Source organism: Branchiostoma floridae, chromosome 7, assembly GCF_000003815.2.
Source record: "Branchiostoma floridae strain S238N-H82 chromosome 7, Bfl_VNyyK, whole genome shotgun sequence".
NCBI classification, from domain to species: domain Eukaryota; kingdom Metazoa; phylum Chordata; class Leptocardii; order Amphioxiformes; family Branchiostomatidae; genus Branchiostoma; species Branchiostoma floridae.
Genome location: NC_049985.1, coordinates 18,372,330 through 18,396,290, shown reverse-complemented (window position 1 = coordinate 18,396,290; position 23,961 = coordinate 18,372,330). Strand labels below are relative to the sequence as shown.

General features: G+C 42.9%; 1 protein-coding gene and 1 long non-coding RNA gene across 2 annotated transcripts in view; both read left to right on the top strand.

Moving 5' to 3' along the window:
- LOC118418943 (amyloid-beta A4 precursor protein-binding family B member 2-like) overlaps positions 1-23,961 on the top strand; it is a gene marked incomplete in the record, with an annotated part of 144,057 nt that overhangs the window by 89,283 nt on the left and 30,813 nt on the right.
- The window catches only part of LOC118418944, a 6,105-nt gene continuing 5,112 nt past the window's right edge, over positions 22,969-23,961 (top strand). Inside the window, exon 1 of the long non-coding RNA XR_004831564.1 lies at positions 22,969-23,072. This is a non-coding gene — a long non-coding RNA (uncharacterized LOC118418944). The remainder of the gene's footprint in view (positions 23,073-23,961) is intronic.

Below are 23,961 nucleotides of genomic sequence, written 5' to 3'. Positions count from 1 at the left end.
AAGCAAACGGTACATCAGGTGTGTTTGAAGACTCAGAAACAGTCCTCCTCTGGTAGCTACTTTTGAAGGGTATCTTCAGTTGATGAAAAGATATATACGATGGACAGTTAAATGTATCATTTTTGTAAACTGTACATCCTGTGTGTGTTTGAAAACATGTGATCTCAACTGTTGCTGCAAAACCTCCTTCGGTCGCTACTTTTAAAGGGTGTCACATAATGTTGATATAACAGATACGCGATGGACAACTGTATGTATCACTTTGGCAAACCTCTACACCCTGTGTGTGTTTAAAAACATGTGATCTCAACTGTTGCATCGAAGCCTCCTTCTGTCTCTACTTTTAAAGGGTATCTTGATATAACAGATACACAATGGACAACTGTACATGTATGTATGACTTGCAAAGTGTACATCCTGTGATCTCAACTGTTGCATCGAAGCCTCCTTCTGTAGCTAGAATTGAAGGGTATCTTCAGTTGATGAAATAGATATACGATGGACAGCTAAATGTATCATTTGTGCAAACTGTACATCCTGTGTGTGTTTAAAATCATGTGATCTCAACTGTTGCAGCGAAGCCTCCTTCGGTAGCTACTATTGAAGGGTATCTTGATGTAACAGATACACGACGGACAACTAAATGTATCACTTTTGGAAACTGTACACGTGATTTCAACTGTTGCACTGAAGCCCCCTTCTATAGCGAGGCCAGTCCGACACTAATTACAACAAGATGAAACGGGTGAGAACTCCTCTAATGTAATAAAGCCAACGTTGGCAGTTCGCCATGGCTTAGATAGATTGCTGCCTCGTTTCATAACGAAGTTAACGTTAATTGCGACCCTTCTGGTGAGCGTGTGATTCCTCATAGTCAGCTTTCTGGGCCGAAGTTTTGCTTCCTCTCTGCGGGATGTTATAAATTCTTCCTCTTAAGTAGGTTTCCTGACGCATTTCCGCGTGCGCTAATGTAATCCTTTGCATTTTGATGTTATCTTGCGTGCGCCGGTGGATTCTGGCACATTGAAGTGTACGCACAGTTCTTGGAGACTGCATCGCCGCTAACACCATCTGGATAAGCCAGATGCATGGCAGCAGACTATCACAGACCTGAATCTTCACAGATGGTGTCAATGGAGGATAGAAAATATGTATCCTGCGTTCCAGTCATGTGAATGTAACGTCAGCTCTAAGCCATGCCAATCTGTTTCTGTGATCCCTAGACTATTGAAAGTTTAAGTTAGCAAAAGACCCCGACAAAAACAGAGCTGGGAGGAAAACTTCAATCTAAGATTCTGACAAAATTTGACCATGGAAACTGTATTTCAGGTCAGTATTATTTCCTTGAACATACCAAGAAATGAAAATGTTTTCTGAAGAAAGAAAAGGGGTTAGCAACATCAGTAGTGAAATGCTGAAGGTACTGGCTCACAGATGATAAAAAAAGTTATGTCTTAGAAGAATAGAAGACAATGGAAAGGTTAAGTCAGGAATAGGCTGTACATGTACACTCCAGAGTTTTATATAGAACATTTGGCATTTTGGAATGGATTTGGATGGCGTCAGTTTTCCTGACACTTCCTGAATATCGTCTGAGACTGTTGAATTGGTCCCACACATCACAGCGGCAGTTGCAATAACATCACTCCAGAAGTTTCCTGCTGACATGTATCCTGATGTAAGTCTGCAGGCCGTCCAATATCAGGGCCATTATTGGCTGGCTGAGCTAGAGTTATGGCGGTGCAAACAGCAGACAGGCCTTATATACAGCTTATGGTCGGCTGGCGTGGCGCAGAATTCCAATGAAGGGTGTACTTTATTAAGGAATTATTCTGCCAATACCAGTCTGAATGCCCGGCTCGTGTTGCGTTCGCCGGATGATCTGACGCGCGTTGTTCCAACATCGGTGTGCGTATATGTCTTGATCCTGCAGGATTACTTGCCTGACGTTTATGTGTGAGGAAATTTATCTCCTCAGGTTTATGAGATATTAAGCTGACCCGAGGGCACTCGGAGATGGTATTCACATTATGGAGTGTATCAGGAGTTATGTTCCGACTTTGTTCCAACCCTTTAGGCACCCATTATTCTCCTCCATTCCTGGGATTAAGTGCTGATGGGATGGAGAGAGTTGATGAAATGTGGAGGCATAATCTGCAGTTAACAAACTTGGCAACATATCAGTATAGATCTGGTAAATTTGCCAAGAGATGAAAGTTCTGCAGGTTTTTTTTAGTTTGCACACATCACAGGGGCATTGCTTATGCATATGTTTTAGTGTTTGGTTAGAATTTTTAGCCTAGTCATTAGTAACATACGCATGTACATGTATCAGTAGTGCTACTTGATGTTCATCTGGTATGCCAGTAGATGTAAGTCTGTTCGTCTGCAGTTTCATTAGAGTTTGCACATATCACAGGGGCTGTGCCTCATTCATTCATTCTGTGCTTATGCTTCAGAAGTTTTAGCTTAGTCATCAGTAACATGTCAGTAGTGCTTGGTGTTCATTTGGTATTCCAGTGGAAGTAGGTTCTGGTCTTCTGCAGTTGTAACAGAGTTTGCACCCATTTCAGGAGCAGTGCTTTGATGTAGTTGTATTCTGTTGTTATATCATACTTATCATCAAGGTATCAGTAGTAGTGCTTTTGTTTGATAAATATGTCATATACCAGTAGAAGTAAGTTCTGTCCATCTGTAGTTTTAAACAGAGTTTGCAGCATCAGTGCTGGTGTACTCAATTGTTGGTGTTTACCTGGTTTGATGAAGATTTGTTTTGTAAGTGGAACTTATTCAATCACACACCAATTTAATTTCTTGGTCCTCAAACTTAAAAGGATTATGTTTAGCTGGGAAAGTCCGCCCCTTGGCACACACAGCTTCAGGTAGTGAATGTAGTCAGTCACAACTTTTCTTACCAGACCTCATATTGTTTGAAGGATGCTAGAATTTACAATTTAGGGATGGAAGGAAATAATTTGGTGTGGCTTTACAACCGCTTTAATGACACCCCAGCTGTCAATGGAACACCACATTAAATGTGAATGCGTCCTGACTGCCCCCCTCCCTCCATGTTGGAATAAATAGTTTCAATCGGTAGACCAGTCAAGCGATCAGCTCCAAATGGTCGCAGACTCCACGACCGTACAATTTGGCACGGCAAAGCGGGGAAGTTCCCCCACCAAATGCATACATGTCCAGAAATGGGTGAAATGTACGAAGTTTGGATCAGCCTACATCACACGTAATTTCCGACAACTTCTAGCTTCCGACGACTTCCGACAACCGCTGTCGGCAAAGTTCGGGAAACGTCGACAATTATCTGTGACGTAGCTACGCTAAGTTCGTACATGGGGCGGACCTAATGTACGATGTACGATGTTCGAAGTTAATATGTTTTCTACTTTGTGGGTTTTGCTAAGTTCGTACATGGGGCGGACCTAATGTACGATGTACGATGTTCGAAGTTAAGATTTTTCTATTTTGTGGGTTATGCTAAGTTCGTACATGGGGCGGACCTAATGTACGATGTACGAAGTTAAGATATTTTGATTATGCTGTGGGTTATGCTAACTCTGTACGCAGCATTTTATTCTACTTTCACCTGTCGCACATGGTAAATGTGAAACATGTAGAATAACGATGTTTTGTCTGAAAATAATAAAAATGCAACATGTATTGCATTTATCTTTTGTTGAACATTTATTTTTGATAATTTACAAGGTCAGCAGTCCTGCTCTCTCCAGTTTTCTCTCTTCTCGAACATTGTGTACGTACATCAACCCTGCCCCTCTGTACTAAGTTAGATTTTTAAGTTCGTACATCGTACATCGTACACCAAGCCTGCCCCTCTGTACTAAGTTAGATTTTTAAGTTCGTACATCGTACATCGTACACCAACCCTGCCCCTCTGTACTAAGTTAGATTTTTTAAGTTCGTACATCGTACATCGTACATCAATCCTACCCCTCTGTACTAAGTTAGATTTTTAAGTTCGTACATCGTACATCGTACATCAACCCTGCCCCTCTGTACTAAGTTAGATTTTTAAGTTCGTACATCGTACATCGTACATCAACCCTGCCCCTATGTACTAAGTTAGATTTTTTAAGTTCGTACATCGTACATCGTACACCAACCCTGCCCCTCTGTACTAAGTTAGATTTTTTAAGTTCGTACATCGTACATCGTACATCAACCCTGCCCCTCTGAACTAAGTTAGATTTTTTAAGTTCGTACATCGTACATCGTACACCAACCCTGCCCCTCTGTACTAAGTTAGATTTTTTAAGTTCGTACATCGTACATCGTACATCAACCCTTCTCCTATGTACTAAGTTAAATTTTTTAAGTTCGTACATCGTACATCGTACACCAACCCGGCCTACCTGTACAAAGTTAGATGACGTCACTTAAAACTTCCGAAGTTTACCGATTACGGTCTATATCTACCTTTAACTTCGTACAAGTTCGTACAAGTTCGTACACACTAACTTCGTACAATTACCCCTTTTCTGGACATACCTCACCAAATGGGCTGCCGCGGATGGGCCGGACGCCACAAAGGCTCAGAATTATGGTTTTATGTCGTCCTATTCCGTGTAGTCTTCCAGTTCAATTAGTCAGTATCTTCGCCGGTGCGAGTTACGCCAAGGTTCCGTCTTGACGGTCACAGACGACGTCATCGCTTTCCAACACCGGTCTTCTGCCATCTGCTGTTGTTTCTCGGGTGGGACGTTCTGGATGCAAATCTTAACCCTCTTCTTACTTCCTAACCTGTGACTTGTGCAAATTTGGAGCCTAACAGCTACCTTAGCAGACCAGGGGTTAACTGAACTTGCAGGATTTCCGTGAGACGAGCGCCCCTTCAGGATGCCGTCTGCTGCCGTCTCTGGTGTCAAATTACCTGGACGTGAATCGTAATCGAGTTTCAGGATTTCTGCGAGACGGTTCATGACAGAATTGGCGGCAACCGAAAATTGTCTGGTAAGCAAATCTGTCTGCTTGGTCTGGAGAAGAGAGACCTCGGGATCTACGGCCGGTCAGCTTTAGACAAGAACCGGTGTCCTCTTCAGGTTCTGTGGTATGGATTTCACAAACACTCCATGAACAATTGGTGTTAAGTAAGTATGGATTTGTTTTTGGGAAATATTCTTGGTGTGATGATCGGAAAAGTGACTGATATGGTTTGAAATGAGTTTGAAAATGAATCGTAACCTTTGGTTGGTTTTGTTTAGAGATGTATGAATATTCCAGCAAAGTTGATTTGGCTAAGTACCATCTTTCTTTGAGACAGCAAACAATCTGGAGATGAACAGGAAATAGCTTCCCGTATTCTTGCCCAAACCTTGCTGATTGAGGTGCGTAGAGCGGTACATTTGTGTACAGTCGTCCTGTGTTCCAGAACATTCCCGTATTGATGGTTTTTTACATGCGCAGTTTAACTTCATCCAATTTTCAGCTCGGCTGGCCAAAACTGGTACAAATCGGTGCCTGCATTTAGTGCATGTAAACGACCGGCAAGGATATTCTGTACGTCTTTTATGTGATGCACTTGAAGATTATGGACCAAGAATTTCAAGATCTGAATTGCCTTGATGCGTAGTCCAGTCCAATTGAATTGGATGGTTCTTGAATTTCCCCCCCCAAAAAGCTAAATTTGAAAATCTATATGAAAACAGAGTCTGAGAGGAAAGTCCTTACCTTAAACCATGCAATTTCAGAGAGTATCCATGCAAGTAGAAAGATCCGACTAGGCCTATAACATAAGCTTGTCACTTTTTTTTAACATTCTCTGGCATTTTTGATTTGGAGTGACCGAGAAGCAATGAGTGACTTGAAATGGCCTGATTGTATGTTGTGCATCTGGCTGTGAAAAGACGTGGAGAGGAAAGATTTATGGTTAATCCAATCCTGGTACGAACAACTTCAGATGGGGATGGCAGGGGGGGGGGGGGTCATTTCATACCAATCTACTGCCTCATGTCTGGTATGGAAATATGGGGGCTGTGTGTTAGCACAGTATTTTTTGTAGAAAAAAATCTTGTGAAGTGTTCTCTTTTTGGTGTCTTATTAATGAGAAATTTAAGACGTTCTTGGAAAAATGCTCAGTGAAATTGCATTAGTATCAAGATGTAACATCCGCACATCAACATTTAAAGCCTTTGAATAAAACAGCAAAGGCTCCATAATATGTCAAGATCATCTTGTCTTACTGCTTATTGGCATATCTTATTACCTGGATGTCAAACCTTCATCAGCATAGCTTGTCTAACAGGTTGTGAAACTAGCTGATCACTCTGCTCTTAGTGCTAAGTGCCTGCAGGCATCCCTGTGTACTATCTCAGTCCTGCTGCATTAACAGTAACAGCTTTGAAGGTTCTACAACTTACTGTCTCCACAGGGAACCTACACGTAATGAACCAGGACATTAAGAACAGACTGTAAAGATTTTACTGCAATAGAAACAATTATCTGAAGTATAACTCAGAATTGCTCCGTGCTGGAGGGAAAACTGCTGAATGGAAACATGTCCTCACAGACCTACAAGTATAATGTAATTCACTTTGTCTTCTCGGTACCAAACTTTCACGGTCTGAGAAAATTTAACTTGTTCTCAGAACTAAATGTTCACTGTGGCGGCAGGTCAGCATTAAAAAAGTCTCATGTACTATTTGTATTTGTTATCAGTAAAGATATGTTCACGTTACAGACATCACAGTGAAAACCGTGAACATAAGAGTACATTGAAAAAATCAGGAATACCAGTAAAGTCTCCCGAGTCCAGACAGGACTTCTATCCAAACATTTAGTAATGAGAGTCAGTTGAGCCTGTCTGAGGCCGGGGCTTTGTGTGCAGTAGAAGAGGAATCAGGAACAGCAGCAGTTTACAGTCAGGGACGGAGCGAGAAGGCTTGTTAGGTGGGAGATGCAGGGACGGGAATGTCCAACTTAGCAGGGGGTTGGCAATGCATGCTGAAGTTCCCTCCATACTGAATATATGTAAGTGTAGATTTTTCAATCCTCTCCAGGACCCTTCACTCTGGCCAGAAACAGAACTTTACTTGTCGGAAAGGGCAAAGACATGAATCTCATCCTTGTCACAAATTGACAATAATGTATTTTTTAGGCTTAAAATGATAGTTAAACAGTGAAAATTAACAACATCGGCTCCCAAATTGTGACAAGACGGAAAATACTTAAAGCTGGAGACATCCCTGATCAACACAGATGCAGATGAATGTCATGCAGTTTGCCTGATTCCTGCCCTGCAGCAAAAACAACTCTTGTGACACGAAACTGAATGATAATGTATTTTTGTAGGCTTAAAATGGAGATTAAACAATGCATTCCCAAACCATGAGTGGGACAGAAACAATTCTAAATTGAAAACATTCCTGATCTACCCAGATGCAGATGAATGTCATGCAATTTGCCTGATTTCCGCCCCTTCAGCAACAACAAGTAATGAAAGAAGCCTCATGATGTGATAGAACTGATGTCCTAGCTGATCTGGTGTGTCAAGCAGACGGGAGAGTCTGTAAACAACCCTTTCTTAATGTTCAAAGCCTCTTAATGTGATAAAACTGATGTCCTGGCTGATCTGTTGTGTCATGCAGAAGGAAAGTCTGTAGTTTGCTACATCAGATGTATGAACTGCCGTGTGAGCAGTGAAAGAGATGGGTGTGTGAGTTATGTGCCACGGAAAAGTTTCTGACAAACGAAGCTCAGGAGTATCGCTTGACAGATTGCAGCTATTAAAACACTATCAAGACTTTGTTACCGTGCAATACCTGCCGTGTGTCTTGTGCAACACTTGGGACAGACGGATAGATCGCTGGGGTGATTAAGACAGCCTGGAGACTGGGAAAAACGCGCAAAAACGTCCTGCGACTGATGGAGGGTGGGTGTCATCGGTGAAGCATGTAATGAAGTGCACTCACCAAATCTTCTTAAGATCAAATCTTCTTAAAACTTAAGATTTGTAAAGGTGCCAGATAAAGACTCCAATGACAAGGAAGTGGCTGGTGTAAGACTTTTGGTCGATAAGATTGCGCATATCGTAAAACATTGCTCCGAATTTTATTACAATATTGCATGGCTACAAACACGCACGCACATTATTTATAGCCTCTACATATAAAACTGTGGTGGCTTTATGCCATTTTGTTTTAAAATAAGCCCTAATGGTTCACTGTGGCAAAACTCGAAAGCAGAAACTGGGTTAATGTTACATGTAGCACACGGGGGACTGGTCCATCCACATTTGCATTCCATCGCTCCAACAGTCTTACATTAATGATATTGATGGCGGCGAGAGAGAAAAATGAAGTGCGCTTTGCCTGGAGGCTGATGGCCATTCCGGGTTCCCATATGGTAATTAGAATGGAAGGGCCTCTTTTCCGCAGCAAAGTGTGGTGTTTGCATGTGAGTGCCTGGTGGTTGCGCGCGTGTGGAGGGATCACCGTTGTTAGTGCGCTTGTGTGGTGGGAGTGCTGCTCCATAAGTAGTGCATGCCATTACGTGGGTAGCTGGTGTGTTACGCCGATCGGCGGTTATACCGGTTATAAAGATACAGATACAGAGTAGTGCCGGGCAGTAGTGTCTGCTGGTGTGCACAGTTCTGCTTCGGTGGTGAGCCTTCCGCTGGTGGTGTGCACAGTTCTGCTTCGGTGGTGAGCCTTCCGCTGGTGGTGTGCACAGTTCTGCTTCGGTGGTGAGCCTTCCGCTGGTGGTGTGATGCCGAGAATTCAGCACCAGGGACAGGTAGGATTCCTGCATTCAGCAGTATCTATTCTGGCAGGGATAGCTCGGGTGGGGCAGTGTTGTCTTCTGTTATGCTCCTTGGAAAACTGTCCTTAAGCGCTGATTGTTTTATTAGATAAGCTGTAAGTCAACATTCAGCACCAGGGGCAGGTATGATTCCTGCATGCCTGATTTGTTAGGGGCAGCTGCCGTGTGGAGGTATATTCTCCTTGTAAAACTGTCTGTAAGTGCTGATTTGTTTTATTCCTAAATCAACTGCAAGTCAACATTCAGCACCAGGGACAGGTATGCTTACTACTATATTTGATTTTTGTGTTTCTTCAGTAGAGATGATGTGAATTTAGCAACAGTCTTCACATGTGCATCTTGTGAATATGTTGACCTATATCATTCTACATTTTGCCAGAATGTGTTATTATCTAGTGGTGATGTAAACTGCAGATGGGTGTTTTGAACACTGTAATGTTACCAACACCTTATCTGAGTATCCTGTGCCTCCTGCTATAGCCAGAGTTTGCTTGTCCTAATGAACATGCACACTCCTGACAAATGTTCCCTCACATGCATTTTTAACCACATCTATCTGGGACAGGCATTAGCTCGGGATGTGGAAGCACGTGGGGCTCTTATGTAGACTCGCATGATCTGTTCCATGGATCACTCGTGAGTGGTCAATTTGTATTCGTGTTCCAAAAGACCCTTTTAGGGCCTCAGACAATTCGCAGAAAGACTAATGTATCAAAGTGCTGTTTTATGTGAAGAGCTCTGGAGATATATCGCTCTTGTCAGTTTTTACCTTATCAAAAAGATTGTGTTTTGCGTTCAAAGCTCTTCAGATTTATTGCTCTTGTCATTCCGCATCCGATTAAGGTAGACAGAATTCATGCAGGCACATTAACATGGTGAGCTTTTATGATGAGAAATGTTTGTTAAGTTCTTTCTGTTTGTGTCTGCCTAGATTGTATCTGTCTGAAATGCAAACTTAGCTGCAAATGTCAGCAAAAGTTCAGGTATGGTGTTTGATAGATGTCAGTGCAGGCTAGGGCAGTCCTCAGGACCCATCCCTCTATCCTGGGACAAAATATTCTACCCTATCCATCAAAACAAAATCTCCATGGCATAGAAATGATGTAAATGCAAGCTTCAAATGACAGATTTGACAGCAAAAAATTAACAACTTGGGCTTCCAAGCAACGAGTGGGACAGGAAAAAATTCCCAGCCTCCATCAATGTCTCATCTGTACAGGGGATTCTCCTTCTTTATAGGTGTGTCTTGTCAGGAGCTGTCAGGAATATAGATGATGGCTTATGTGTTATTTACAACATCTGCAATACTTTCTCTTGCAGTTCTTAATGAGCCGTACATTGCAGAATTCGTGATGTTCGTCTCTACACTAAAAAATGCTTCATTTGTGGAGCGTGTCTGGTTAAAGACTGTCAGAAGTGTTCATGTTGGATGTTTCTAGCATTCATTCTTCCTCTAGGCCCAAATGAGAACTGTCAGGAATATTTATGACGACTTGTGTGATATTTACAAGGTGCGTCCGCTCTGCAGTTACAAATGTGCAAAATGTAGTTACCGCAGTTTAGCTGACCTTTCCCAAGCCGGTAAGCACTTTTACAAAATGGAAACGCATCTATTTCGGTTGTCTTCATGTTTTTTAAGACTTTGATATAAGTTTCCCAGCTCTTGCCAGGTACGATCGATACCAGACCAGCGGAATTTATGTCTACAGTTCACAGGTCACTGAACCCTGCAGGATTGTTCCTCCATATACGAAGGGTTCGTTTTTTGATGTACCGATTTGTTCTGCGGTTTTTTGTCTATTGATCTTTGAATACCTTACTGTCAGTATGGAGGGAGGAAGTGGTGGAAACATGGTGTCACTGCAAAGGTCAAACTTGCAGAAGTAAAAGGAAGTATCAGACATGCCAGGTCATAAGTTCAATGGAACAGACTACTGATACTTGGGGGAGGGGTTTTTGTGTTTTTGCAGTTATACATTTTCCATATGCCAGTCCATTTTGTTTGTTTGAACTTTATTTATTCATGAAAGCTCCAATCGGCCATTTGCTATTCACTTGTTATGTTCTCTATAGATTCACTCAGTCCTGGTAGTAATCTGTGGATGCGTGATGCTCATTAATACCTTATTTGCATAATCAATGAACTGCAATTACTGAAGACAAGAAAACCCCTAAATATTTAATGGAGGCTTGAGATGTTCAAACTCTGCTTGCACAAGGTTTCACAATGGATTTCCCTCTGAGGGCTTGAAGGTGGTACACCTGCATATGCAAGTTAGTGCAGGTAAAACTGGACTTGTGTCTAGATATTTCTGATGTCTATCTGCACAGTTCCATGGTTAAATTGGGGTTATTTTTTCATGTCTACCTGCACATGCCTGGGAGAATAAGTGTTTGGTGGACTGTTGTTGATAGAAGGAATGTGCAAAATTTATCCTGTTCTATGACAGTACTGAGGAATGTTGTGTTTCTGTTTAACTATAACTGTAAAAAGCCATTTTTACTATACAGAATTTGTAGAATGTGCAAGAATGCCATCTGGTGCAGCATCTTCGATTGTGATAATCAACATGATAAATTGTTGAACCTCGTGCCTCTGGAAAATTATAGAGTTTCTCCCGTCTTGAAGTCGATACTTGAATCAGCAGTTCCCTTTCTTACATCCGGATGCATATTGCAAAACTCACTCAAGACTTGCTCAGACTGTGGTAATCAACTTACGACCCTGACCCTGCATTCTGCTGGGATTGGTCGCCATGGAAACTGTTCTTCCTTTCTGATGACGAATAATTTTATCTCTTGAGGAGAAACAACAGTTCTAGCTTGGGAGGAAAGGTTACAGTACATGTAGATATAGCCTGACTAAAATTGCGCTCCGAGCGGCCGGCCCTATACTACTGCCGCTGCCCTAGGAGGAGGAGGGGGTCATTAACCCCAACCAGCGAGAGATTGTGTAAACACAGGTTCATGTAGATATTGGCTACACTGATTTTCTGGTTTTTCAGACATCTTAATTGTTTTGTCAACAAATTTCAGATGTAACCTGGCAGTTTTTTCAATGTTTTCTCCATGTGTACAAATGTACATCTTGTGAAACCAAGAGATTTGATTGGTGCGGCCAGCGGATGTATATTGTGAGCCATAACTGAACATTCAGCACCAGGGACAGGTATGTTTGGTTGATGCAGTGATGGCTGCATCAGTTGATATGACTGAGAAAGCTTGGAATCTTTTTCTTTGTCTGCATGATATCAAACCAACAGATTTGATTATTGTGGCCTGCTGATGAAGGCATTAAAGGCAATCCAACAATCAGATAGGGACCAGGGACAGGTATGCTTCTTTGCAGTAATGTCTGTTTTGTTAGATACAACTTAGAAGCTTTCTTCATGTCTGCATGTTATCAAACCAACAGACTTCATTACGGTGGCCCGCTGGCAATTGGTTCAATCCCTGTAAGGAGATCCGACAATCTTGGTAGCGAAATTTTAAAGTTACACCAATTACTGTTAAAGAGATAAGCCATAACCGAACATTCAGCACCAGGGACAGGTATGTTTGGATAATGAAGTGATGGCTGTTTTGGTAGATGCAACTTGGAAACCTCTGATTCTGAATGATTTCTCCATATCTTCATGATACTCCAAACCAACAGATTTAATTACCGTGGCCCACTGACGAATGGTTTAATCCCTGTAAGGAGATCCGACAATCCCGGACACAGGACTACAAGATTACATTGATTATTTTTGAGATAAGCCACAACTCAACATATAGAGCCAGGGACAGGTATGTTTCTTTGCAGTGATGTCTGTTTTGTTAGATACAACGTGGAAGCTTTCTCCATGTCTGTATGTTATCAAACCAATTTGTTTAATTTCTGTGTCCCGCTGACAAATGGTTCAATCTCTGTAAGGAGATCTGACAATCTTAGTTGTGGAATTTTAAAGTTACATCAATTACTGTTTTAAAGCTAAACCACCACAGAACATTTAGAACTAGGGACGGGTATGTTTGGTTGATGCATTGATGGCTGTTTAGTTAGACATACCTGGGAAAGCTTTGCATGTTGTCTCCATATCTACATGATGATGTTATCAAACCAACAGATTTAATTACTGTGGCCCGCTGACAAATGGTTCAATCCCTGTAAGGAGATCCGACAATCTTGGTTGTGGAATTTTAAAGTTACATCAATTACTGTTTTAGAGCTGAACCACCACAGAAAATTTAGAACTAGAGGCAGGTATGTTTGGTTGATGCATTGATGGCTGTTTAGTTAGACATACCTGGGTAAGCTTTGCATGTTGTCTCCATATCTACATGATGATGATGACCAAGAAATTTGATTACTGTGGCCCGCTGACGAATGGTTTAATCCCTGTAAGGGGATCTGACAATCCCGGATGTTGGAACTGCAGGGTTACATTGATTGTTTTTGAGATAAGCCACATCTCAACATGTACGTACAAAAACAGGTATGCTTCTTTGCAGTGTTTTCTCTTTTGGAAGATATACCTTGGAAAGTTTTGTATGCTTTCTCCATGTTATCAAACCAAGAAATCTGATTACTGTGGCCCTCTGACGAATGGTTAAATCCCTGTAAGGAGATCTGACAATCCCGGATGTGGAACTGCAGGTTACTTTGATTATTGGATTAGGTTTGTACGTTTGTCTCAGGTGGGGAGGCATGACTCACCAGTTCCTGTCCTGGGAGTCAGGACTGACGTTAGACCATTCTCAGATACCCTCTCCTGCTGTAGGGTAGGTTCTCATGTCTCAGTTTCTGTAACCTGATACTCAGGACTGACATCCAACCAGTCCCTGATTCTCTCTCCTGCTGTATGTTGTACAGTAAGAACTAAGGTTCTCATTTCTCAGTTTCTGTAACCTGATACTCAGGACTGACGTCCAACCAGTCCCTGATTCTCTCTCCTGCTGTGTGTTGTACAGTAAGAACTAAGGTTCTCATTTCTCAGTTTCTGTAACCTGATACTCAGGACTGACGTCCAACCAGTCCCTGATTCTCTCTCCTGCTGTGTGTTGTACAGTATGGACTAAGGTTCTCATGTCTCTGGTGTGACTCACCAGTTTCTGTAACCTGGCTCGCAGGGTGACATTGGACCATTCCCACATCCTATCTCCTGCCGTAAGGTATGTTCTCATGTCTCAGGTAGTAAGGAATGACTCACCAGCTTTTGTAAGCTGGCACGCTGAGATGACATTGAACCATTCCCAGGTCCTCTCTCCTGCTGTGTGTTGTACAGTAAGAACTAAGGTTCTCATGTCTCTTGTGTGACTCAACAGTTTCTGTAACCTGGCTCGCAGGGCTCACGTTGCACCAGTCCCCGATCCTCTTACCTGCTGTAAGGTATGTTCTCATGTCTCAGGTGTGACTCAACTCAGGTGTGACTCAACTCAGGTGTGACTCAACTCAGGTGTGACTCAACTCAGTTTCTGTAACCTGGCTCGCAGGGCTCACGTTGCACCAGTCCCCGATCCTCTTACCTGCTGTAAGGTATGTTCTCATGTCTCAGGTGTGACTCAACTCAGGTGTGACTCAACTCAGGTGTGACTCAACTCAGTTTCTGTAACCTGGCTCGCAGGCTGACATTGGACCATTCCTACATCCTCTCTCCTGCTGTAAGGTAAGGTTCTCATGTCTCTCGTAGTAAGGAATGACTCACCAGCTTTTGTAAGCCGGCACGCTGAGATGACGTCAAATCATTCCCTGATCCTCTTACCTGCTGTAAGGCAAGGTTCTCTTGTCTCAGGTAGTGAGAAAAGATTCACAACATACCCTAGCCTCGCAGGAAGGTCTGATATCAGACCATTCCCAGATTCTATCCCCTGCTGTAAGGTACATTTGTAAGGTTCTCAGATCCAGTCCTATGCCACTTGTTGTAAGGTAGGTGCAGTTCCCTTTCTCACAGCTTTATTTGCCTCCCATAAAAGTAAACAATAGCTTACATCCTGGCAGCAGTTATGGAAAAGTAGGATGTATCCCAGCTATAAAATCTTTCTGATGTCTGCGATGATTTAATCCCATTCAACCAGTTGAGGAGGATAGAGTACAAATTGTTCCCATTGAGACATGCAATAACCTTAGTAAGTATCATTCTCGCAGTAGATATGGGAAAGTAGGATCTATCCCAGCTGTAACATCGTTCTGAAGTCTACCAAGATTTATCCTGATTGACCAGCCAGGGAGGACATCGTACAAATCTGATGAGCGTTTCCATCTGCAGTCCATCTTACTTTCTTGTTCAACGTTAATAAGGAGACAGGAGAAGACGTATGTTGGTCACATGAGGCCGTTTCTCCGGGGGTTTTATGTTGCTGCGGGATATTGAGGTCTGAAGATGGATGCTTCAGGAGTTCCCGTGTCCATTATAGCTGTAATACTAATCCTGACGTATGGTACGTTTGGCGGGAGTCCTTTCATCGCTGGAAGTGACATATACTGGTGATACTCATGACTGGTGCTATTCTGTTATATCTGGACTTGCCTAAATCTTGGTACTTGGTGGGACTTCAGTCCTGATGTCCATTGTAGGAGCAATACTGGTTCCTGATGTATTACTGTTATATTGGAAGTCCTTTTATTGCTGGAAGTGACATATGCTGGTGATACACATGACTGGTGCTCTTTCTCTAGATCTGGACTTGCCTAAATCTGGGTACTTGGTGAGACTTCTGTCCTGATGTCCATTGTAGGAGCAATTCTGGTTCTTGATGTATTACTGTTATGTTGGAAGTTCCTCTATTGCTGGAATGAAGCATTTTGATGTAACATAATGCTGTATTGTGCTTTTCTTCTTGTCCTGCATACTTAAACCAAGGTACTTGTTAGAACTTCTGTCCTCGCTGGAAGTGACATATGCTGGTGATACACATGACTACTGCCCTTCTCTAGATCTGGACTTGCCTAAATCTAGGTACTTGGTGAGACTTCTGTGCTGATGTCCATTATAGAAGCTATACCATGGTTCCTGACGTATTACTATTATGTTGAAAGTCCTTTTATCGCTGGGAGCGAAGCATGCTAATGTCACATGCTGCATTACGCACTCCTTGTTTCCCTGCAAGTGCTCCAACCAAGGGACCTGTTGGGACTACTGAAGTCCATTATAGCAGTAATACTGAGCCTGATGTATTATGGTGTGCGGGAAGTTCAACTTTTATCTCTGGAAGTGACGTATGCTGAGGTTATGGTCTGTTCTCTTCACCACTTCCTTGAATCGATCTTGGTACTGTTTAAGATTTCTTGGTCCATCATGTCAGCAATACCTGATGTGTGTACTTGTGTAATATTGTTATTGTGCAGTTCCTTTTGTCTTTTTTGAAGTAACATTTGCCTTGGTTATAAAGGCTGCTCTGGATAGATCCTTAGAGTGCCCTCCTTCCTTTATCTTGCAAAGTGCCCAAAAGAAACTACTTCTTAAAACTTCTGTTATCTGTCTAGTACATAGCTGATATAACCACCCTTTGGTGCAACACACCAGCTTCGCAGGCACAAGACACGGCAACAGCTGGTTATGCTACACTAAAAGACTGACTGTCTGCCACACCTATATTCTTTACACATCTAGCTGTGTGTAAGTTAGTGCATTTAAAACTATCCAAGGGTGCTCTTGCAGTCAGGCTTTTAGCTTGGATTTTACCATAGGGAGTCCAAATTTATTGGTGAGTCGCAGTAAGTGACTATTGTAGGGGGGGGGGGGGTCCAGGGGCATCCACCTTCCATGGTGTAGTTTTTGATGATTTTAAATTAACATAGTGCAGTCTAAGCATCCTAAGAGGCAAAAATACTGAATATCATGCTTGCCAGAGGATTTTCTCCCCAGTGTAAGGGCGTCCAGTGCATCAAATTTTTTGTTATCTTAAGAAAAGCGTGTCCAGATGACGCCTTGACGCATGCCTGGCTAAAAGCCTGCTTGCAGTACATGGTGGAAAAGAGTTCCACTCTACGATAGTTTGAGGGAAGAGCTGACTTCTGTTGTCCACTGTAGGAGCTCTGAATGATGTGCTGTGGCTTCTTGGCTTTTCTTTCCTCATCTTGAAGTAACAAATGCTGAGCTTACAAGCTGAAAACTTTCCATCAAGACTCAACGGAAGCAAGGAATCTTTGAAGGGTCCTAATGTCTTATTTCCAGAGTTGAATGATCCATTTCCTGTACTCCTGCCTTGAAGGAGCAAACGTCATCTGGAAGACTCCTTGCTGCCTGCTGTGCTGAGGTGATTTCTCAGTGCTGACCACTGGAACAGGATGACTGCCCAGCTCAGTAAACATGTGCACAGACTTATGGCTATTGTTTGAATGAAAGCTCATCTATGTTGTTAGAATCCATGTTGTAAAGTTTAAACTTTCTTCCAACACAAAGAAAGGAACTCACCATCAACTCACTACATCTAGTATTGTAAGTACTGAATAGCAGGCAGGCAGGCAAATGCAAGATACACTGCAGGTCTTAATTCATAAAACATTCTTGACTATACAGTGTATATCTATCAATGCGTTTACTAAATGGGAGCTTCCTGTTTGTTAAGTTAGCAGGGACTGATCCTAATTCTGAAACTGTCAGAAGAAGGTGCGATTGTAGATCTCAGTATTGTACTCTCAAGTTTGCCATTGATTACTTCACCTACAGTACCTTTTCATGCTATATAAACGGGCCCCTTAGGTACTCCAGCATTCAGAAATTGTTTTATTTAGGAAGCAGTAACTGTTCATAGGTTTAGAGTTACCCGATAATATCCTAAAAATGTCACCCAGTAATGCTTTAGTAACGGAGTCCACAGGTCACAGCCACACATCGACGGAGAGTTTGTTACCCACAAGTGTGTTTCATAAAATATCTAACACAGGAAATAAAAAGGAGACACGTTCCACTGACAAAGTGATCTTTCCCAAAAGGTGGGTCATGTTTTATGGTTCCCAGAAACCCCCTGATGGAGTGTTTGTTACCCACAAGTTTGTTTCAGAAGTGTCTTCGACTGGGAATAAGAAGTCAGCTGCCTTCCTACCAGGTATCTGTATCTATATAGCTGGTATAACCGCCGTTCGGCGTAACACACCAGCTTCGCAGGCACGTGGCGCGGCAGCAGCTGGTTATATTACACCGAACGACCCGTCACACCTAACTTTTGCACATCTATCTGCAAGCGTTCTTTAAAACTATCCAGAAAAGATGCCCCTACGCATACTGTACTTGGTGATAACAAATTCCACTTTACGATAGTTCTGGGAAAGTACAAAGACTGATGCTGTACAGTCGAAAATTTGGGTGAGTCCAATTTTGGTGTTGGAAATTACAGTTCAACTATTTCAAGAATAAAGTGGTACATGTTCTGTTGCAGCCATCAGCTGCTTTGTCTCCTATCGGAAATCAATTGCACAGCGAAGGTGCCAGAATTTCCCCCGTCCGCGGCCATCAGGGGGGCTGTAAAAGTAATGCTGCTGTGGAGGCCGGGAGTAAATCTCTGCGCAGTAAAATGTGGGAATGCCAGGGTCAGTTATTCAGGGGGGTGAAAAGTCCTCCGTCAGGCTTAAGTATGGTTTAACCCTAACCTTCCTGTCTCACTACATAACCAAAACATGTCTGGTACCAAACAGTTACCTTAGCAGGCTTAGGGTTAACCTCCTGGTACTGTGTTACCCTCCTTAAAAAAAAATAAACACCTTGCAAGCGATTGTCTGCCATTGCCTTTTAGTTGTAACTAGCAATTTAAGTGTGTGGCATTGTTCCCCAGTGACACGAGCCTTTATTCATTTTTTTGTCAGCATTTTTTTTAGACTACTTTTGTTTTATCTATTTCAGTCAATAATACAATACAAAAACAGACAGAAGATAGCCTCCCATAAATTCCTAACTCCAAAAGCACCAAAAAGAATGTAATGCTTCTAAGGACCAGAAACAGGTATCATTGCATTTCAGCCCTAGGTTATGACAATGTACATTATTCCATTGTTATTGTCATCATCAAGGTTAGCAGGTGTAGAGCTGAGGAGCACATAGCATGACGGGAGAAAGCCAATCATTCATGAATTTGCCTTCATCAGGCTAAATCACGTTTCAACAACCGTGACACTCGTGATGCCCTTGAAGGAAGTCCTAGAGCTTGAATGACACACGTATGCCCAGGAACTATAGAAATGAATTCATGTGGACTTAACTCCTGCCAACCCTGTGTAACTTGAAACTTGAAGCTCTTTTGACCCAGTCTGACTTGAGTGACGCTGTCGTAACATAAGCTTTGAGATGATGGATCCTCTCATGCTATTGCCAAATGTCTGTCAGTATTGATTGTTTTAGAGATGAGCAATAACTGAGTATTCCGTACCAAGGACAGGTATGCTCACACGTATGTAGTAATGACCAATGGCACTTTATGTTGAGACAAATGAGATTTTGCAGTGTAGTTTTCAAATACATTTTTTTATTGTTTAGAGATGGCCAATAACTAGTATTCAGCACCAGGGACAGGTATGCTTACACATACGTGGTGATGACAGTTTATCTTGAGACTATTGAGATTTAACATGATTGTAGTTTTCGAATACATTTTTTTATTGTTTTAGAGATAATTTTGTAATAGCCACAGGCTAGTTTGGCAGCCCTGGCTGTGCGTGCTGAACAGCCAAAACAATACATAGATAAAAGAACAATAACTGAGTATTCAGCAACAAGGACAGGTATGCTTACACTTAATATGTTTTAATGGCAGTTTATGTTAAGACTATTTAGATTTTTCAGTGTAGTTTTCAAATGAATTTTTCACACGCACTTCATGAAGATGTCAGTCAGTTTTCACCTGAATGTGTTATTTTCTGGAGATGACACTTTGCTTACAGCAGAAGAGCACAGATTACTCATGCTCGATAGATGATAGGGGCCCCATACCTACCATTCTACAACTTCTGTCAATTTGTTTGTTTGAACCTTTCGTGAGTGGCGCTGTTGTCACAAAAGCCCCGCCCATACCACTCCACACACAAGAATTAAACAGTACACTTATGAATCAGCCTAAAAGCCCTTCCCGTTGCCATGGCAACACATGACAGAGCCCTCAGCGTTGTAATCGCACGCTCCCCCCAGACTGGAGCAGTTGGCAGAGGCGCCGGTAATTAAATATTGAACGTGCTGCGTCTCCGTCCCCCCCCTGTTGCCATGGGCTGAGCCGGCTTAGCTGCACAACGTGCTGCCTTTTATGGATCAGGAGCTGCCGGTTACCGCTCAGTCCAACGCTCTGATGCTCGCGTAACTCCCGGTTACCGCTCAGTCCAACGCTCTGACGCTCGCATAGCGGACAGCCTCACCATGATGTACGTGGAAGTGCCGTTTGTCCAGGTATTGTACACTTCTGATCCGACTCTCCCAACTTTGGAAGTGTCCATCAGAGGTCTCTCTCCGTTTGCTCCTTTTTTTTGTTAGGCAATGATTGACAGACGAATCAGACGTAAACAATGACGGATGTCCGTTGCAGATAATGGTGTTGGAGAGATGTTAATCTTGGGTTCCATGTCTGCTGACATCTGTAGCGATGTTTGGCACATATCTCTTCTGTTAGCCACACCAATTAGATATGATTATTCAGCTGATGCTCGTGTAAGATTGTGTATTCATAGTTATGCAGTGTGTGTATGAGATGTGCATTTGAAAGGAACACCGGGCTATCGTAGCTGCTGAGGGAGTCTATCAGCAGCCGTGCAGTCTCCTGCTCATCCAAATTAGATTTCCTCTGGTGCACTAAGACACGGGAGCTGGGGAGCCGCGCATGCTGAGCAGCCAATTTGCATGTGTTGTGAGGGCTGGGAACATGGCAGTGTGGTGTCGGGTGTCGTGACTCCATGGCCTGGAGACGGGCGCTGGGTGCGGCGGTGGGGGGGCTCCGACGGGCGAGGCTGGCCGCGCAGGGATGGGTCCCCTGGCTCTTCTCGTACCAAGCGCTCCCGGCGGACGCACGGACGACAGGCAGCACACCCGACACGGAAGAAGTAATCTCTCTCTCTCTCTTCACTTATTTACGACTGAGAGTTGTAGGTAATATCTCAACGCAGAGGTAGATCATTTTATAGTTTATAGGCAGCATCAGTAGTTGACTAGCAGTGCCACAGAAGAAGTGACGTCTCTCTCTCTCTCTTCACTTATTTACGACGGTGTCTTAGAGCTGGATGTGCCATATCTATGTGGGGGAATTTTATACACACTCTAGTTTATAGGCAGCATCAATATTAGACTAGCAGTGCCACAGAAGAAGGAACACTCTCTATTCTATATCTCTTTTAAGTTATTTACGCAGGTGTCTTAGTGTTGGAGGTAACGGCTCAACGCAAAGGTGGATGTGCCGTATCTTTGTGGGGCATTTTTATAGCAATAGTTGAGTAGCAGTGCCACAGAAGAAGTAACGTATTTCTCTCTCACTTATTTACGACTCAGAGTCTTAGAGTTCGAGGTAACGTCTCAACGCAAAGGTGCATCTTTGTGGGGGGGTTTTATAGTTTATAGGCATCATCAATAGCTGAGTAGCAGGGCCACAGGGATTAGTTCCTATCGGCTTGTAAACAGGAAGCACACCCTTGTGTGGATCCTTTTATTTTTATGACATCCTTAGCTTGAGGAAGGGTCAGTAAGTCAGGCTTTGTTATGGTGCCTAGTAAGCTCTCGAGTCGAATAACACATTTTTACTGTCGTTGTCCATTGTTGGTGAATACATTTGTAATCCGATATGTCAGAGTAAATTTTGTATTCTGATATGAAAGAGAAAAGGCGATACAGAGATACAGTCTACACTGTTGAATAATTCAACCAGCATGTTGGGAACTGCATATAAGTGAGACTCTGCATAATGTTTCTGCTGCCGATATCTCTTGACACAGTAGAGGGTTCGTGCTTTGGAATGTCTGGAATTTCTAAGGAGCTTAGTTGATCCTTGAGGATGGAAATGAATCAAGAGTTCAGACATTCCTTATAGAATACCCTGTATCTTCATTTGTATCATGCTTGTATTATCTACTCCTAGGTTTTAGTGCTTTAAGAAATACGCTTTCGTTCTTTTGAGAGGAATACTACACACTACATCATGATCGTGAGCTTTGATATAATTATATTCATGTATGCATGTATAGAGGAATACCTGTTTCCTTTCTACATGTTTATACCCTACATCATCCATTTTACCTGCTATCAAAACGAGCATAAATGTATCTCTCAAGACTCTTTCTATTTCTTCTGTCTTGCAAGATATGGTCCGGGTTTAGTGCTTGAGAATGTCTTGGATTTTCTAAGGACTTTCTCCTTTATTGCCTCATAAAGATGCAAAAGTTCATACATTCTGATACACAAGTCCGATCCATCATCTGACTTACCTGCCATTGGAAGCTGCATGTATCTGACTCTCAGCGTTCCTTTGCTACTTGGGCCTTGTAAGACATACATTGCAGTCCAGGGGTCGTGCTTAGGAACATCTTGGATTTTTGAATGACTTTCAGCTTTCCTTTATTGTCCCATGAAGATGCAAAAGTTCATACATTCTGATACACAAGTCATCCATCATGTGTTCTACCCCCCCAGGGATCCTCCCCCATATCCCACGGCTGGTTTATCCAGAAATGATAATCACTTTCCCATGTAATGCTTCCATCTGCTCTCATAACGCTCACCCAGCCGTTATATTGCACCGTCGCCTCGCCTGTGATACCGTGTCAGCAACATTAGAATGGGGATCAATGCCGCAGATTCGGGGTACAGAAGGCCACTTGAACTTGTCTTGGTCTCAGATTTTTATCTAGTAGTATTTATCTGTTGGTTTTCTGAGATTTTTAAAGCAGTTTGGGAAAAAGCCAACATTGAAACAGAGAGCTAGGAGGAAAACTTTAATGGGACTAGTATATAAATGGTGATTAATGATACAGACATGGAATACCTACAATGTAAGGCCATTCCAAGTTAATATTCTTATTGTTTCTCAGTTTTTGTAAGGCCATCAGGAATTTGTGTGCTAGAAGGCAGACTTGGATCTGACTTTACTCATTATGATCAATGTTGCTAGTTTTGGATAGTTAAAGATTGAACAGCAACAGCATTTTCCAGTTTATGTCCATGTATGATGATTTTTTTACAGAAAACAGACACTGGCAGTCTAAAGGGTTAATTACGATTCCATACATATCTTCACTGTGCGCTCATTGGTTGATCCTGAATCACATGATTCTCACAACCATATAAGTACAAGGGATGATCACCCTACTGCCTCTTGTTGGATTCATCCGCAACGCCGAGGTCGCCTGGCGATGGACGACCAGGTCTCCGCCGCTTGCGGTTTCACGACCACGTTTCTCGCCGCCGGGCGGGTTTTGTGCCCGAGGAGCACGCAGTGTTGCAGCCTAGACTCCGGATTACCAGTGGGAGGAAGACAACTTCGGAGGTTCGGCTGTGAAGCAAGTAACGGCGGGGCGAGGGATCCAGAAGCTCCGGCGGACCTTGGGCAGACCCTCTCCACGCATGGAAAGGACGGAAGAGTCCTAGTGTTCTACCTAGTGGGGTCAAATTTCAGGACGGTGGATATACGGCAGGTTTGGGTGGAAAATGCAGTAACATACGTTGTGGTATTTGTCGAATTCTGCTTTTCTGGGAACAATGGTTTGTGTGCCGTTTTGTTCACGTGTTGTTTTGCATATCTTTGGTGTCGAGCTTTCGCCTGGTTTGCACGTGCTTGATTTGCATTTGTTTGCTTTTAGTTGACTGGGTATTTTGTCGATAAGCACACAGGGAGGCAGCATAGACTCCAGTTTGACGGAGGAAGACAATTTCTGAGGTTCAGCTGTGCAGTAAGTAACGGCGGGGCGATGGAACCAGAAGCTCCGGCAGACCTTGGGCAGACCATCTCCACGTAGCGAAAGGACGGACGAGTCCCACATAGTGGGGAGAAAACTTCAGGATGGCTGAGATATGGCAGGTTTGGGTGGAAAATGCGGTAACGTACGTTGTTGTATGTGTCGAATTCTGTTTTTCTGGGAACAGTCGTTTGGGTGTCGTTGTTCACGTGTTGTTTTGCATATCTTTGGTGTCGGGTTTTCTCCCGGTTTTTACTGCTTGATTTGCATTTGTTTGCCTTAGTTGACTGGGTGGGAATTTCATTATCTTTGGTTGGAACGGAACGTAGGAGGTT